Source organism: Rhinolophus ferrumequinum, chromosome 8 (assembly GCF_004115265.2).
Source record: "Rhinolophus ferrumequinum isolate MPI-CBG mRhiFer1 chromosome 8, mRhiFer1_v1.p, whole genome shotgun sequence".
Lineage (NCBI taxonomy): Eukaryota > Metazoa > Chordata > Mammalia > Chiroptera > Rhinolophidae > Rhinolophus > Rhinolophus ferrumequinum.
The window spans coordinates 63,552,900-63,571,071 of NC_046291.1; the positions used below are offsets into that span (position 1 = coordinate 63,552,900).

The following is an 18,172-nucleotide window of genomic DNA, read 5'->3' on the forward strand; positions in this document are numbered from 1 at the left end:
GTTTACCGAAGAACAAAACCATATTTGTAAGACAAAAATAAACATTGCCGCATGATTAATAACGGCCCTTGCCTGCTATGCTCAAAAAGGTTGTCATTACTGGCAGTTAGGGTGATTGCTTTCTCTACAGAAGCAACTGACCGGGGCCTTCACATTTGCCACTGTGTTATGGGCGCATTCTCTGCACTGCAGCTAGGACGTTCGAGCTTCCTGCAGTAGAGAGAAAAATGATGGGTGTGCTAAAAATAGAGTAATTAGGATACAAATATGCAAGATTAGCCTGCCCTGATTATTCATGAATGTAAAATATACTAAATTACCTTATATACTGTCCACAGAAGTGTCAAAAACTTACTACTGACGATGACTTTCATGACTCCTTTCTCTGGAGTTAGGACAATAATTAGAACTTTCTACCATTTCTGCGAGAAAACCATCTCACTTTCTGATACATGTGATATTATTGTGCACAATAATAGAATCAGAAATTGCAAATTCAAGTCTAGAGAAGTGATATTTTGTTCAATTCATGCATCTTATGTTCTCTCCGTCTCTATAGCCTTTGTGCTTCAATATTCTTCATTTTATTCAAGAAGTCTGAGAACAAGACTACGGGTAGGGGCAGTTTTTCACGTGGTCCAAGTGTTACCAATTTTTTTTAATTTTCAGAAATAACTGACCTTGTTACTAACCAAGCAAATGAAGAATAAGTACGACGACAATGGCTTGATTTGTCAGGAAGTCAGACCATGGAGCTTTCAAACTGGGGCGGGGGGGGGGGTCAGGGGTGCACTACTGTGCCACCCACATGAACAGGAATTCCCCTCCAGGCCAGTGGACACATGCGCATCATCCTTTAGGATTATCCGAACACCAGCTTCTGCTGACTTAAATGCAGACACCTTTAAATGTTATCCGGCCAAAACTCAGTGGTGTTACAGATTCTAGAGCTAGAAACACAACTGGGTCACAGGAAGTAACTTCTCCTAAGAACACGCTACGACACTGAACAAGGTGGGTCAATGGATGCCTCACTGACAGACGCACAGGACGGGGCAGGTTGTTCAGCAGGAAGGCCACTGCGTCAGCTCTGGGTTTAGGGTGGGGGCCCAGTTGGAACACTGCCCACTTGGGTTGGTGGTTGTGCTCCCTCAGGCAATGTACACAGGTACAGTGTTGATATAAAAGGGGTCCATTTTTAATTTAAAAAAAGTCCAATGGATCGTTTAATCTTATGCACTTAAAATTAAGCTTCACAAGCCTTCGCTGTTAGCCAGCACAATGAGTTGCTCAAACATTTAGGAATCTAAAGTAATTACCATTTTGGATCCCAACGGCAGCCTTTTTCCTGTGGAGTGTTTTGTTGTTCTTATTGTGTATCTCCACACTCATTTTGGATTCAGGAGCACAGAACCAAGGCACCAGCCCTGGGGTCTCCCTCCCTGGTGAGGCAGGGAGCTCTGCTTTCTCCTGTGACCACAGGCGGTATCATACCACCATGTCCCGCTGTGCTGCAGAAAAGCCAGGCCTGGTCCACAGCAACCGGACCCCCCAAGCCTCCCACCTCTGGAGAAAACAACAAAACACAAAACACAACCCTCGCACTGCTGCCACAGAGGCAAGAGCATTATCGGAACAAGAGGAGCAGGTTGGGTCTAAGAGCAAAGCAGAGCGCCGTGAGTCCTGGACCAGCCTAGGACCGCCCCCCCCCCCCCCCACCGTATCTCCATGACTTAGCACTGCGGGGTCAGCAGACGTTAGAACAAACATCCTGGGGAAGATGGCTACATGACCAACCTCAGCACAATAAATCAGATTCCCACGGATTACAACCATTAAAGAAATGCTGAAAGAATAAATGAAGTCTAAGAAACAAAATTACTGTTCACAACATAGTTAACATTTTTGTAACACTATGTAAAACTACTAACATGGTCAAATGTTAACACTTTAACAGTATTTCACAACAAAAATTTTGAAACAAAGTACCAAAATACAGAGCCCACCATGAGAACGTAGTGAACACTGTAAAAATTCCTTTTATATCTGGATAGGTTTTTTTGCCCATTTCAAATCACCTTGCAATTCCTAACTTCATATTCACATTCACTTAAAAATGCGTGAAAAGCTGTACAATTCAGGATCGACACCCCCCTCCCCGACCATCCTCACACTCGCTCAAGGTAATCATCCATTCACCATTTATTATTTATTATTTAGTCGGGAACTAAGACTTGGGTTTTTCCCCTTCCCTATGAGAAAGGATTTTCCTCATTCTCTTTCTGCCACATTCCATATCTAAGTTTATACTGCTTATAAAACATCAGACAAACCCTTGAGTGCTACCCCACACTATCTTGTTGACTTGTTTGGGGTTTTTTTTTTTTGGGGGGGGTGACTATACACTGAGTAGGCAATGTCTCCTTGCCTACTTTTAGATTTTAAAACCTGAAACAGTATTTGAAAACTGTCTGGCCTGCAGCTCCTCCTTTGTAAGTTAATGCGGTAACAGCAACCTCAGTGATCATCTACTGAACACTTCCTGCGAGGCAGTGCTGAGCACTTCACAAATATTATGTCATTTAATCCTCGAGGCAAAACTCAGTTACACATTATCCCTGTCTCACCGTTGAGAACACAGAAGCCAGAGAAGTTAAATAACCTGCTTAAAGGTCACACACCTAGTGACACAGTCTGGATTCAAGCCCAGGTCTACCCGACTCCTAAGCTCTTAATTATCGCACTATAAGTTTCCAGAAAAACTGGGAGACCATTTTCTAAAGCCATTCTTTAAAGAGGTAGTTTTTTGTTTTTCTTTTAAGACATTCAGTATTTATTTTCACCATGTGATTTATATCTAGCACTGGACATGCAAAACCATAGAACGAAAAAGAAATAGGAAAAGCAAACAAGAGGGAAGTGATCTTGAAGCTATAAACTAGGCAAAGAGCTAAGGGATTAAAAAGAAAGGGCACTCAAAATGTTTAAAAGCAAATTTAGCTCAACTCAGAGTAGAAAAAGTTAGCATGCCACGATAGTCATTTAAAAAAAAATGTTTAAACATATCAATTTACCATAATGAAAGGTTAAAATATATACATACACCTGTCCTTATTTTTTTTAACATACAACTATCTTTAATGGCTACATAGAAGTCTACTGTACGATGAGTTAACTTAATATTTACATGTATTGGTTTTAATACTCTAAACAACTCAGCTGAAAATAATCTCCAACCACTTGAGTGATTATTGTCTTATAAGACATTAGAACGCGTGGAACAAATGTACTCTGGGCTTTTTTAAGGCTGCTGATGCCAATGCCAACTTCTTCCACTGAAGAGCTGTGGCAACACGAGCTCGACTATCTGACCCTCATCAGTAGGGGGTGGTATCATTCCTTCCAGTCTTTTGTCAGTCTGAAAAAAATGATGCAATACTGTTTCAATAGTTTTATTACCAAAAAGGCAGAAGTTTAAAAAAAAAAAATAATGGCTCTCATTGAGCTTAAAAAAAACAAACAAAAAAACCCCCACAAAACCCCAGAAGTAGGAATTACCTTTACTTCATTGATAAAGAAACACATTCAAAGTAGTTAAAATATTTCCAAATTTACAAATAACAAAACTGAAATTTCTACTTGTTTTTAAAAACTCACAACTATTTGCTTAAAAATTAAAATATTAAATGCATTTTATTTATAATGAGAATATTTAGTACCTCGAAAAAGTCTGCATTTTTTAATATGAAAATATCCTATTAAAATTTCTAAATAAAAAAATTGAATAAAAGTAGTCTACTGTCATATTTTAAAGTATTTTTGCTATCTGCGATTGCCTAGTTCAAATATTTTATCCCAAAACAAATCCTTAAATGTTATTAATTATCACTTCAGACATATCAGGTTCATAATATGTTCATCTACTTTCAAATAACTAAGGTATATTTTTAAATTACTTATTCATACTATTGCAAATAACTTTCTAGTTCACAGTATATTTTTGGCACAGTTGATATTTCAAATGAACTTCAAGTAAGACTGTAAAAGGTCACTTTTTTTTCACTACTAAGTAGTCTTTTTTGTTTTAAACAAAACTCATCCCCGCCCTCCATGATTTAAAAGAAAACAATTTTAATGCTGAGGTGAAATGATTTTCAAAATACACATAATGAAAATATATAACTTCCTGTTCTAAGTGCTGAAAATAGAGCAAAATGCCTAAAGTGGTATAATAGATGAGTATCCTGAGTTGAAGGATAATGAGAAATATGCTAAATGCAAACAGCTTTTCCCTCTTCATCAGTGAATCATTTAAAGTTCCTAAATTTTAAAAAGAAAATGATCTGGGCAGCCGGATGGCTCAGTTGGTTAGAGCGAGACTCCCAACAAGGTTGCCGGTTCAATTCCCGCATCGGATGGTGGGCTGTGCCCCCTGCAACTAAACGTTGAAAACGGCAACTGGACTTGGAGCTGAGCTGCGCCCTCCACAACTAGAGTGATGGACAATGACTTGGAGCTGATGGGTCCTGGAGAAACACACTGTCCCCCAATATTCCCCAATAAAAAAAAAGTTTTTTAAATAAATAAAAGCAACAAAAAATAAATAAAAAGAAAAATGATCCAAGTTTTATAATGGCAAGAGTCTACCTATTTTGTGAAGTCTGAAAATGTCAGCCTCATTTTAAATCAATTTTGCACCCCTGGATTCCATTCCCTTCTTCCCCAAAGATGTTAGCAATGTAATCAATAATCACACAGGAGAATGAAAGAAAACTGAGAGAAAGGATCCACATGGAGCAGGGAAAGTAGGAAAGTAGGAGTGGGAAGAAGAAACCAGTGGTCAGACCTAGACTAGCATTCCTGAAACATCAAGGCAAAGTGTGCTGACAAATGAGCAGGCGCGCACAAATCAGAAAGCTGGGGGCACCAGGCTCATTGTCAGCATCACGCGCCTGACACCTTCGGGGACTAGAGACTTTCTGAGAACTTCTCAAATTCCCAAATTTGCTAACATCATTGTATCACCGAATTTATCTCTGTACATGCAGGAGTGTTGGGGATCCCTCACTCCCTTCACGAGTGTCACTCAGGAGCAATGACATTGTGAAGCGGGCCTAGAGAGCAGCGAGCTCAGTATGGAGAAGGGAGACAGCAGGGTTGGAACCAAGAGGGTGGGTTCAAAAGAAAACAATGACCTTACTTATCATCTGCTGGATTGACCGCCACATGGAAAATGGGTCTCAGAAGCTGAAGGAGGGTATGAGAAGAGTCAACCATAGAGCAAAACAAAATAAATGGAAAAATGAGGCAAATATTTCCACTGGGGGAAAAAAAATACTTGTACAAAAAAATGGCAAGAGACTACTTGGTTCATTAATGAATAATATTTACATAGTCAAAATAATGTAAACAATGAATAGTGATTTTTTAAAATTATATCAGTATTAGGAAAATGGAAAGAGAAGAAAGTGATGTAAGGTACACATTTTCACTTATATAATAAGTAAATAAATGTCTAATATTGATGATTCAAGAAATCGTATAACCATGTTATTTAGAAATAAAGAGATGAATATCAGAAAATAATAGCTGAAATAATTGAAAGTGTATGCTTCTGGAAAAAAGAATGAGGCAAGGGGCCAAAGGACTATTTATTACATACATTTCAGTATTACTTAACTTTAATTACATGCACATTAATTTAAAAGAATTTTTAAAAGTTGAAACAGTTACAACATTAAAAATAGCTTGGCAAATATATATTATTAGGTAGGGAGAAACTAAATAGTTATGTACAAAGACTGCATATGCAGCACAATCCAATTTTAACAAAGAATCAGACAAAATTCTATTTCTAAGAGGTGAAACTTTGGATAGTCTATCCTTTTTATTACTCCATATTTTCTACAGTAAATATGTATAACACTTTTATAAGGACATAAAAGGTAACTTAAAAAATAAGCAGGAGGAAAGTGGTCAGCTGGAAATGGAACTTAACAGGAGTCAGAAAGGACACACACACACACACACACACACATACACACACACACACACACACACACTATCCTAACAGACAAAGAAGAAAACAAATTTCACCAAGGAGCGAGCAGTCAATGGAGCCCAGTGCTGCTGGGCAAGACGAGGCGTGAAACACCTCTGCTAGGAAATCAAGAGTTTCTTCCAGAGCAAAACCTGAGCAGGGAAGTGGGAGGAAAAGCAGGGCTGTGGGGAGCTGAGCAGAGAACAGAGGCTGAGGAAGAGATGGCATCACATACTTGACTGTGAAATACTATCCTAACTGTGAAAGGGAACAGGGAGCCCTGGCCAGTTCTCAGGAGGCGAAGACAGGTTTCTGGCTGTTGTTAAAATTAAAATCTGGAGAGAGAGGTGTTTAAGAAGAAGCCGGCACGGAGAAGTGACTGAGGATAAGAGAAAGGATGATTTCCCACTAAAAGACAACTTAACTTTGAGGACATTGATTTCTTTTTCTTTGGCTTGTAAATTTTATAAACCTTAGTCTGTACTAAGCACTTGACTGTATGTCGCCATTTGGCACAATGAAAACAAAGAACCCTCGAGGAGGACAACCCACTGGCCATTCATTACTGATTTTGATAAACTATGAATCCTAATGCAAAAAGCGAAGAATGTTTACTACTATTACTATGTAAGTCAAAAGTTACCATTATTCACAAGAATACTTAATCATTGTAAAACAGTTACTCTATAATGCTAATCAAGTTGATTAACAGGGCTGGCATACTTGATAACATTTTCAAAATAAATGGAATTTTTCATTGTAGTTAAATTTTAAACCAAAGCTAGCGTTTTAAATCTCACTTAGCAAGTACTTAGGGGAGGAGAGAAAAGCAAGATGCTGAACAATATGTTTAGTATGACTCATTTTTCTTCTTTGAAGTGGTGGAAGAGTTAAGTAATATTTCTGCCATTGGCTGCATATTAGAATCACCTAGAGAACTATTAAGAATACCAGTGCCTGGGGCCCACCCCCAGTAATTCTGGTTTATTTGTTCTGGAACATGGCCTGGGCACTGAGAACCCCTCTCTGGCCTGCTACCCAAATGATTCTTTGTACAGTAAAGGGGCGGGAGGAGGTATGAGAGCGTTGGGTCTCAGAATTTTTCATTTCCTACTTTGCTCATTTCTGTATTATATGACTTCCTAAACAATTCTCATTGTACTACCGCTATAATTTAAATAGAAGTATTTCTCTTTCAAAATTAACAAAAGAAACATCTCTTTCTAGACTTCATAATGATTTAAGTAGGGAAAAACCTTTTAAATTGTTACAATGCTCACTTTTCTATTACAGGGTGTTTTTAGAAAACATCCAATTCTGTGTACTTGGAGTATGAAGATGAGTAAGAGGCAGCGTGGGCACATCTGAAAGGGGGGAAAGATATGCTACAGATCTTGAGGGGCTTCATATGCCCTATAAGTGTTCTGGCTTCCCTCTGTAGGCAATAGGACACTTGAAGACTTAATCAGGGTAATGACATGATTTGGAGTCTAGATGGAGGAAATTCAAATTGTGAAAGGATAAACTATAAAAAAAAAAAATGTTAGAGAACATCTTTGAAACCTAGGGATAGGGAAAGACTTCAAACCTATAAACCATAATGTCAAAAAAAGGAAAAGGTTTCGATAGCACAGTTAAGGGTTTCAGTTGATAAAGTTTACAGGCAGATGAGAGATTAGAAGATTTTTGCAATGCTTTGATCAAGGACTAACATCCAGAATATGAGAATGTCCCTCAAATCAACACAGGAAGATGAGAACCCAAAAGCTATAAACAAGACATTTTGCAGAAGAGGATACCCAAAACAAGATAACAAGCAGATTGATGAAGTTCCCAAGTAGCCAGGGAAATACAGACTAAAAATGAGATATTTTATACCTGATAGACTGGTGAAAATTAGAAAGCTGGACCACACCAAGTGTTGTTGGGGCGTGAGGATGCAGCCATTCTAGAGACCGTGAGGCATGGCTTCTGCAAATGAAATGCACTCTTAGTCTATGATCCAGCCATTCTAGTCCTGGGTATAATTCCCAAAGAAACTGTCATACATGTCCCAAGAAAGACGCAGTCCACTTTGTGATGGTGGGGAGATGGAAACAATCTAGATCCTCAACACAGAAGGAGTGGAGAGAATACTCAACGGCCGTCAGAATCAATAAGCTCAATATTCACACAGGACCAGGGAAAGAGCGTTATCATAAATTGCTGGGTGAAAATATTAACTGAATGAGAACAATACTATTTATGTAACAATTTACATAAAAAATATTCATCATACAAGAGTACATATGAACACAAAGAATCAAACTACACACATTAGAATAAGGGCTATTGTAGTGGTGGGCGGTGTAGGGAATGCTGATAACAAGAGTGATTACACAAAGCACAGGTCTGGCCCAAACCAGTGATGACAAAGTGCTACCAACTGAGATGTATGAACAACTCAACCCTCATTAAAGTGCAACTAAAAAACTAAAAAATAAAGATTAACAATGTCAACGAAGTGGGGAGAACCGAAGTGAGGAAAACAAATAGAAAGAACTTTCATCAATCTTCTAGGGAGTTCACTACTAAAAATCTAGAGACTCGTGCCCCGCTCAGTACAGATTAGATGTGTAAAACCGTGCCCTGCATGGAACTGAGGCACGCTGCTATTCGCACTTCTTCCTCCAGAAAAATGCCTGTTTATTCCGACTTGCTATTTTTCATTTCCAAACGTCAACCATCTATGACAAATCAGCTATTCTCACCATTTAAAGCCGAACAGTATTTTTAAAAACAGCCATTAAAAGTGGGAACTTGTTATAGGTTTTTTGAAAGTCTATAAAAAATACAACTACTTTAGTTATGTACTTTTTAACCCCCTTAAAAATTCTAGTGAATATGTTTGCTTTGCAGATATCACTTTTATCTTCCCTCTGAAGAGTGTTTTAAATTTGTTTTGGTAACCATGTCTGGTACGGAGGTACCAGAATCCTAGCGGGAGAGAAAGGCAGACAACGCATGCCCTAAGCTAAGTCCTCTCGCATCGGTATGTTCACAGTGGCACCAACCGACCTGCTGGCACAAGAACTGTTCATAAGCTAAATTCACACATTTTGGCTGTTCGTGTCCCAATTTCACCCTTCAATAATCCTAGGTAGACACCATCTGTTATTAATGATTTGCAGACCCTTAAATTGACTGAAAATAGTTTAAATTCAATTGTTTGATCCAGTATCTCTAATGTGCCTATTTAAAAATGCAATTTGAGAACAAGATTTCCCCTAATTGTTTCCTTAATAATGACGAACAGCTAAAGAAAAATGGTTCAATCTGCCAGTTATTTTCCCAAGGGGAGTGAGTAGGGAGCGCTGCGGCCAGGGTTTTAGAGCCATCGGCACATGAGCCAGACCTGAGGAATCCAGATCTCACCTTAGAGTTCTTCTACTATTCTTGTTAAATTTTTGCTGAACATAGTTATGTTTGTAACATGCATATTTTTGTTTTATTTGATAAACATAACTTTGGAAGTTATTTCCACTGATTCCAAATGGCAAGAAAATTTTGAAAGCTACGTGAATGGCATAGGGCTTAAAAGCAGGTGAGTAGAATTTAGTTTCTGATTCTCTAATACTAAAAAAACAAACAAACAAAAAAATAAAAAACAAAAAACAGTGGGACTAATCCTTGGACCTGAGAAGGAAGGAGCTCTCAGCAAAAAACCATCTGCCTGCGTCCAGCTAACGCAGGAGGCCAGAGTCAGGGGAACCTCATAGCAGCATTTGAGCACCATTACTAATACCAGGGACATTTCAGAAGATGGTTTCAGACATGCCATAGCGACTTCACAGTAGGAACAGAATACATGCAGTGCAGAGAAAAGGACACATACTTTCTCCTAACAGGAAATATTTAGCTTCAGAAACCTCAGAGACACAAACTCAGAAAGATTAAGATGGTCTAACCACATTAAAACTGCTTTCATAACTACACATAACAAGTATAAATCTAGGAAGTTACTATAAATAATAACTCCAAAGAGAAGCCCAGATATGCTAAAATCCAATAAAATAATATCAGAAGATTTAAGATGGTACGTAAATTTCTTACCTACAACATACAGTTTCTGAGAAAAAAAAATCACTGTTTCTGGACGGGATTTTTTTGGTTTTGTTTTAAATGAAACTTTATCAAAAAGCAAAACATTACGTTTCTGGATGTAAAGGATGTGAATTGAAGATATTTATCAAAATCCTCAACTTCAACACCATCCATTGTAAATATGAAAAAATACTGACTCAGTGAGATGTAAAGCATTCTCCAGGACCACTACGGTAGTCAGTGAAAATGAAGACAAGCCTTCTTTGAATGCACAGTGCCTCTCTCCCCTGTTATCTGTTTCCCAATACCCTTTGGACAGCTCCTTTTAAACAGCCCCAGGGCTTGCCTTTCCCTGAGTGAGGAGCAGGTTCTAAGTTCTTTTACCACTGAGCTATCAAGAATCACAATATTGATAACAGTGCTATTCTTGGAGTAACATTACATCATCCTAAGGAATATTCTATTCATTAGAAGTGAGTAATAAATTCAGGCCATGCTCAAGGGGAAGGGATTACACAAAGGTATGAATTCCAGGAGATGGGGATCCCTGGGGGCTATGGTAAAAGCCATCTACCACGTACTACCATACACTTGATACCTGGATATAACTGAGACAGTGAGTGTCAAACGATCAAGACAGAGTCGGGGAAGATCCCTTCTTTATGTATGCTGCCTCACATTATTTAGAAGTAGAACAATGTAAGTGGTACAGAAAGAAAAATAAGGAACGAGCACATGGTCTATATATGAATTCAGCAGAGCACCCTCTCTGGAAAAGTCTCAGTAGTCAAAGTAAATCCAAATGAAGAGTCATCCCTGAAGGAAACAAAGAAAGTACTGAGGAGGAGAAGGTGAAGGAATTCTAGTAGGATAACGTGTGCTAGTGAGTGCTGAAAAAGAGGATGCCCCAGCACAACAAATACTTGTTAAATTATGCACTCATCCATTTTTAAAGTTTCTACCCTACCTGCATCGCACAGCGGTCCCTTGAAAATACTTTTATGGGGCAGTTGGTTAGCTTAGTGGGTTAGAGCGCAGTACTCTTAACAAGGTTGCTGGTTCGATCCCCACATGGGCCACGGTGAGCTCCACCCTCCACAACTAGATTGAAACAATTACTTGACTTAGAGCTGATGAGTCCTGGAAAAACACACTTAAAATAAAAGTTTTTAAAAAAAAAAACTGCAGATGAAAATATTTTTATAATTCGGTTTCATGAGAAAGTGTAATTTGATTTGTAGTACACATGCACAGAAATCTACTGTAGGATCATATAGACAACATTTAGAAACAATTTAGTAAGTGGCAATGATAAAATGTGTGGGTATAGAGGGGAGAAACTGAAAAAACTGAAAGGTCTATCCAGACAATGGTCTGATTCTATGGAACGAATCCATAAGCGAATGATTCTATAACTGAAGAAACAAATCAACATTTCAATTATGATTTAGGCACATCTAAGGAGTTTTCTACTTAATTTAGTTTACGTGTTATATTTCATAACCATATTTGTTCCCAAAAGAGCTTCTCTAACAAGACACAACACCTGCAAAATTTATTTTCCCTTTCTTGCCTTTCCCTTTTCATTCATTCATTCATTCATTCATTCAACACCACTGAGTCACTATGAGCCAGAACTGTATCTGGCAGTGGATTACAATGTCTTTACTCAGCAATCAAAATGGTATAAAGAAAAAAACTGTGTAATAGTATCTGCAGAAACTAGTCTAACATTCAAGTTCATTCAGCACCAGTCTATCTAAATTTAACTTGAACAATTACATAAACATTATACCCAAACAAACCAAAACTCTAAACTAATGAGTGCTTTATATACATACGACATCTCGCACATTAACTCAGAGCAACAGCATGGTCAAACAGAAGCCTTTCCTTTTTACGTCAGAAAACTAAAGTTCTGATTCTACTACTCACCAGTTGTGAGTTCGTAGGCAAGTCACAGACTTTTCTTAGTTTGCTTCCTGCTGTGTAAAGTGTGTATTGATAATATTACATTCTTCCAAAGATTATGTGAAGACAACTAGTAAATGAGAAAATATACAGAACCACTGCATGGTTTATACAAATGCACTTTTACCAAGGCTTTGCGCCAGCTACACACATTCTATTTAAGGCTTTATGTCACTTGCAATTATTTTTAACTTTCACACAAAGCTGAGAGGCTAGTGCTGAGATCACTACTACAGGTTGAATTATCATGTGATAAACCCCATGTTCTGGCTATTTGCTTCTCTGGCCCCACCCCTTGTTTATAGTTGTACCTTATGTAAGAATATTGTTGTAACATTTCATAAGGAATATATCAAAGGACTAGAAACAGATACATACATGACTGTGTTATATAAAAGTTACATGGAATATACTTCTGACCATAACCATTTTTGTAGATAGAGCTATGACTAAAATGATCATTGCTCAAATAGTCTTATTCAGCCTACAAAAACTGTTATTGAACTCATGTGTTTTATTGTCTATGATCCAGCTTCAAACTGTTCAAGTTCAAGAGGAACCAACCCAAGCAAAGTAGAATGATTTTCAGCCACCATTTTCTATACTTCATGAAAATGGCCTGCTGCTGGTGAAACACAAAGGTACATCTTTGAAGTATCCTTCTAGACTGCTTCCACAATCAGTTTGCCATGCATTATGTTTTATTTAATCGATTATCTTCCTTACAGGTTAGTCAAGAAGAGCTAGATTTGGAATACAGGCCACTTTGTTCTAAACCCCATAATTTAGTTGATATTCTACAGCTCTTAGTTAAGCAGAAACACTAATCCATGATAAAATGAAATACATTCAGTCATACTGTTTAAATTTCTTGACTTCACCATGATTTATTACTTTAATAATAACCTCAAAGGAAAAAATTCCTACCTTTTAGGACACAATTAACATTGTCTCCACACTTCACACAATTTAATAAAATTTTCTTCTTATAGCTACATATATTCAAATAGGAAGAAACTAGTTTAATTTTAGGCCATCACAAGATAATTTAGAAATTAAGCTGCCAAGTATCTCCAAAATAATTTTAGTATAATTACAAGTTAAATGTTATAAAATCCAATTCTCCTTATCAAATTCCATGTTTTTTTAGTTCTTAGTTTGAACTCCACTATTAATGATTACTTAGATTTAATTAGAAATGAAAAATTCAGTGGCAAAATCAGAATGTGCATGTTATTTTTGTAACAAAATATGAATGCTGTTTTAAAGTTTTAAATATAAAGTTAAAAAAAGAAAAAGAAAAGTTTTAAATAAATTTACTATAAACTTTAATCAGATTACATAGGTCAATATATTTTAATTATTCACATTACAGATGAGTTACTGAACATAAGCTAATTAATACCTATTCTCATACCCATAATCAAAACAAAAGTAAAATAACAAATCTTTGGCCATTATGAAATTACAGCTTTTTTGTATTAGAATCCAATATACTTTATAGAAATTTCAGTATCTTCCCTCACTTTCCAGATGATAATAAACTAAAAGATTAAATTTTTTACTTATAAAAGGGCCTGGTCTCATGTTCAAGCAACGTGATGAGTCACATCAAATCACTTTCATTTATTCACTGAACGTACACTGACTACCTACTACATGTCAGATGGTTTCACGGACTCTAAAAACACAATGGTAATGGGGGGAAAGACACAGTTCCTCCTTCATGGAGCTTACAGTCTTTTCAGGGAGAGAGACTTCAATCAAAAAATCCTATAAGTAAACGTGAAATTATGAACAATGGTGTTACAGGTTACACTCACAGCTTATCTCAGGCTGAGAGTGGTCGACAGCATACGTTCTAGACTTAAGTGGTCTGGACTGAAAAGCAGCGCTGTTAATTCTTAGCTGTGTATCTCTCGATGGCATGCTTCACTGGTATGTGTTTCTATGTTCACTTCTATAAAACAGAGCTAGTAATTCCTGGCTTATGGGGTTGTGAAGATTAAATTAATGAATTCACATAAAATGCTTCGAATAGTGCCTGCCATATAATAAGCACTCAACAAACCATGACTATTATTCTAAAAGAAGCTGGAAATCTGGATTTGTGTACAGGCCAGGCTGCCAATTTAGCAGCTCTGCTGATAGAGGAAGGAAGGTCACACAAGGCCTTGTAGATCATGGTCAGGCTTTCAGTCTTTATCACAGAGCAATGATAAGTCATGTTAAGTACAGAAGTGACCTTACCAAATCGCACTTTTTGTTTCCTTTTTAAAGATCTGGAGTGTAAGGACAATTAAGTGAGGTACACTGAGATATGAGTATACCAGACTGGACGGTTTACAGTAACAGTATCTTAGTGTCTTTTATTCTGATTGCCACTAGAACTTCTATTGTAAGCACTCCCTTCTAACAAGTCCATATGGGGCTATGCTAGCAACCCACTTATTAGCAGTTTTCAAGTGTTTACAGAAGCAGGCAATCTTCTGTTTACCACACTTCTGGAACTACACTTCAAAGAATAACGTCATGGCTAACAACCACTTATAGAGGAAAGTCCATTTATTACAACACTGTAAAATGTCATTTGATATAAAGGTCAATTGTCACCATATTTATCACAGGAAATACACTAGAGGCCTCATTAGGTGAGCTCCTCTTTGAAAAAGGAATATATGTGCATATCCAACATGGACCAGGCAGTTTAGACATTAGAAGTTCACAATGTGCAAACGAAGGGGGGAAAGAAATCCTCCTAAGAACAGACAACATGCATATTAAAAAGACATTAAGAAGAAATGCTAACTTTGAAACATAAACGTCTCTAACACATTTGCCAAATCAAGACAGCAGTGGGTATTTGGAATAGCGGAACGTCAATGCTTCAGTTCTGAAAGGCAAGTAAAATTGATACTGGGTTAGCTCAGTCTCAAAAGGCTTTGAAAAATGTGCAACTATTCACGTTCTTATTATGCTTATTTTTTAACATCTACACATATGACAGATTCATCAGTAGAGCTGATAATAGATGAGGAAATAAAACTCAAATAATAATAATAATAAAATTTTATTAATAATTATAAATTTTACTGGCAGTTTGAAAATATTTTGCAGAACTCTTATGAAAACCAATACCTTTCAGATTATCTGTTAATTTCTCTGTCTCCTAATTTTAATTATATAAATTCTTAGAGTAGAACATAATTCCAAATTCAACTGGTTGTAATAAATGTTTATAAATTCAAGAGTTAAAAACAATAATTAACTTTACATAGTATTTTTTTAATATTAGGAGTTTTTACAAGATTCAGAATACCACAAACAAAAACCGAAAAACAAACAACAAAAAAAGCACTCTTCCAGATAGTAAGTTCCCCAAACACTAATACATACATACATACATACATACATACATACATATATTCCACTGACAGTTTCCTTAGAGTAAGAAATTTCAGAATAAAATAAATCTGGGCCTGCACTACCCAACAGAACTTTCTATGATGATGGAAATGTTGTATATTTGTGCTGTCCTATATGGTGGGCACTAGCTATGTGTGGCTACTAAGCACTTGAAATGTGGCTATTGTAACTGAGGAACTCAGTGTTTTTATTTTAAATCATTTAAATTTAAATTTACATAGCCAAATGTGGCTAGTTGATACATATTAGCACAGATGAGTAAGGCATGGCAGACCAGTTAACGGATCTATAAACGATATGATCTTACTCTAAGTAGAACATAATACCTCTAACATTAACAACAATGTTTGAATGCCTGACACTAAGTCTATAAACTAATTCGGCACCATTTCCGTAACACAATGGGTAGATGATGTTCATTTGTATAATCAGTTTTGCTGTTTTTTATGTTCTATGTGGCAGTTCATACTTCACGTGTATCTTACTCATACATTGTCATTCATTCCTAGAAAATTTTCTTTCCCTAAAAGTAATCACAATACTTAAAAACATAATAAAAATACTTGAAATAAACCAATTAAAAAATGGGTAAAGAATTTGAATAGACATTTTTCCAAAGAAGATATCGAAATGGCCAAAAGAACATGAAAATATGCTCAAATGTCTTTAGTTATTAGGGAAATGTAAATCAAAACTGTAATGAGTTACCACTGTACACCCGCTCGGAAAGCTGTAGCTAAAGACCAAGAATACCAAGCGGGTGAGAATGCAGAGGATTGGAACCCTCCTACATTGCTGCTCGGGAAAGTACAACAGTGCAGCTGCTCTGGAAACAGTGGCAGCTCCGCAACAAGTTAAACTTATCATCTGACCCAACAATTCCACTCCTAGGTGTGGACCGGAAGAACCGAAAACACATGTCTACAAAAAAACACACACAAATGTTCATAGTAACGTTTCCTTAATAGCCAAAAAATGAAAACAACCCAAACGTCCCCAGCTCATGAATGGATAAGCAAAATGTGGTATAGCCAAACAACAGAATATTATTCAGTCATAGAAAGGAAATACTGATTCATGCCAAAACATGCGGCGAATCTTGAAAACATTATGTTAAGTAAAAGACGCCTGACACAAAAGTACACATATTTTATGACTCTGTTTATATGCAATGTCCAGAATAGGAAAATTCATAAAATAAATTAGTGGTTCCCGGTGACTGGGGGTAAGAGAATGGGGAATGACTGCTAATCAGGCACATGGTTTATTTTGGGGGTGATGAAAATGTTTTGGAAATAGATAGTGATGATTGTACAACTATATAAATGTACTAAAAACTACTGAAATGTACACTTTAAAGGGTGAATTTTATGGTATGTGAATTATACCTCAATTTTTAAAAGCACTTCAATTTTTACTTTTAAAATTTTGTGAATTTTCTATTTACATAAACTTTCTTTACCTATGTTTGGGAATATTTTCTCTTTAAAAGAAATACTGGCCATTTTAATAAATGGTTTTTAAGAAGAGACGTCTGTAAACAAAGCTTCTAAATAGGAGGCACATTTTAAAGTTGCTAGTTACTTAAAATTAAGAAAACAATCAACAGAAATCAGGAAAACCTCTGAGCTGAAACTGACTTGTGAATAGAAAAGGACAGGTACGTCTTCCTGACCTAGAGATAAAGGGTAAGTCTGTAATTTGGCTCTCCTGTGAAGCAGTAGCAGTTCTGAGCTAAAGTTTGATCACAAAGACTGAGTCCCTTTTTGTTTCTGACCTCCTCCTCAGCTAACAAAGGAAGGATCTGAGAGAGGAAGATTTAAGCCACAAGGCAGCCCTGGCTGATGTGAGAGCTGAGGCAAAACTGTGGAGCCAAGTTATGGGAAAATCCTGAATTTCAACATGAAGTCAAGTAAGTAATCATGACAAATGGGCTGAAACTTCTCTCCTCAAAGATACAAAGAGAAATTGGGGTAAAGAACAGGGAAGTACAAACTTTGCATAAATCTGAGAGAACTCATAGATGTTTTAGAAATGCAGTTCATGGCTTGAAAAAAAAAAGCATCACATACCATGTTTCCCAAAAAATTAGACTGGGTGTTATATTAAGTTTTGCTCCAAAAGACACATTAGGGCTTGTCTTCAGGGGATGTCCTCCTGAAAAATCATGCTAGGGCTTATTTTCTGGTTAGGTCTTATTTTCGGGGAAACACAGTAGTAAGTCGGAGACTACATAATAAATCAAAGAGTAATTAATACTTATAAACTCTTATTCAGCTGTCATCAATAACCTGTTGTAGGTTAATGAAGACTTTTTTCCCCCTTAAAATGATTGCTATTAGTTGAACTGTGTTCCAAATTGATAAATATGTCAAGTCTTATTTTAAGTATAAAAATGCCAAACTGCCTGTGGAAGCTTATATAGGAACATAGCAAGGAAAAATAAAATTTAAAAACTATGCTGCATTTAAAAGTTAGCTAATTAATGTCTAAATTGTTGGAGAGTGTAAAGGGTTGAAGAAAATGATGCTGCGTAAGTAACTCCTACTAACAAAAATAATAGAAACCTCCTGGAGAATGCAATGCTGGCTTGGAAGCCCAGCCTAGAAAAGAAATTGGAGTAAGTCCCTTCCAGCGAAGTACTTAGTGGGT

The 18,172-nt window shown here is 36.8% G+C and overlaps 1 protein-coding gene across 13 annotated transcripts in view; it reads right to left on the bottom strand.

The window, feature by feature from the left end:
- The window catches only part of PKP4 (plakophilin 4), a 227,473-nt gene that overhangs the window by 187,469 nt on the left and 21,832 nt on the right, over positions 1-18,172 (bottom strand). The window lies entirely within an intron of this gene.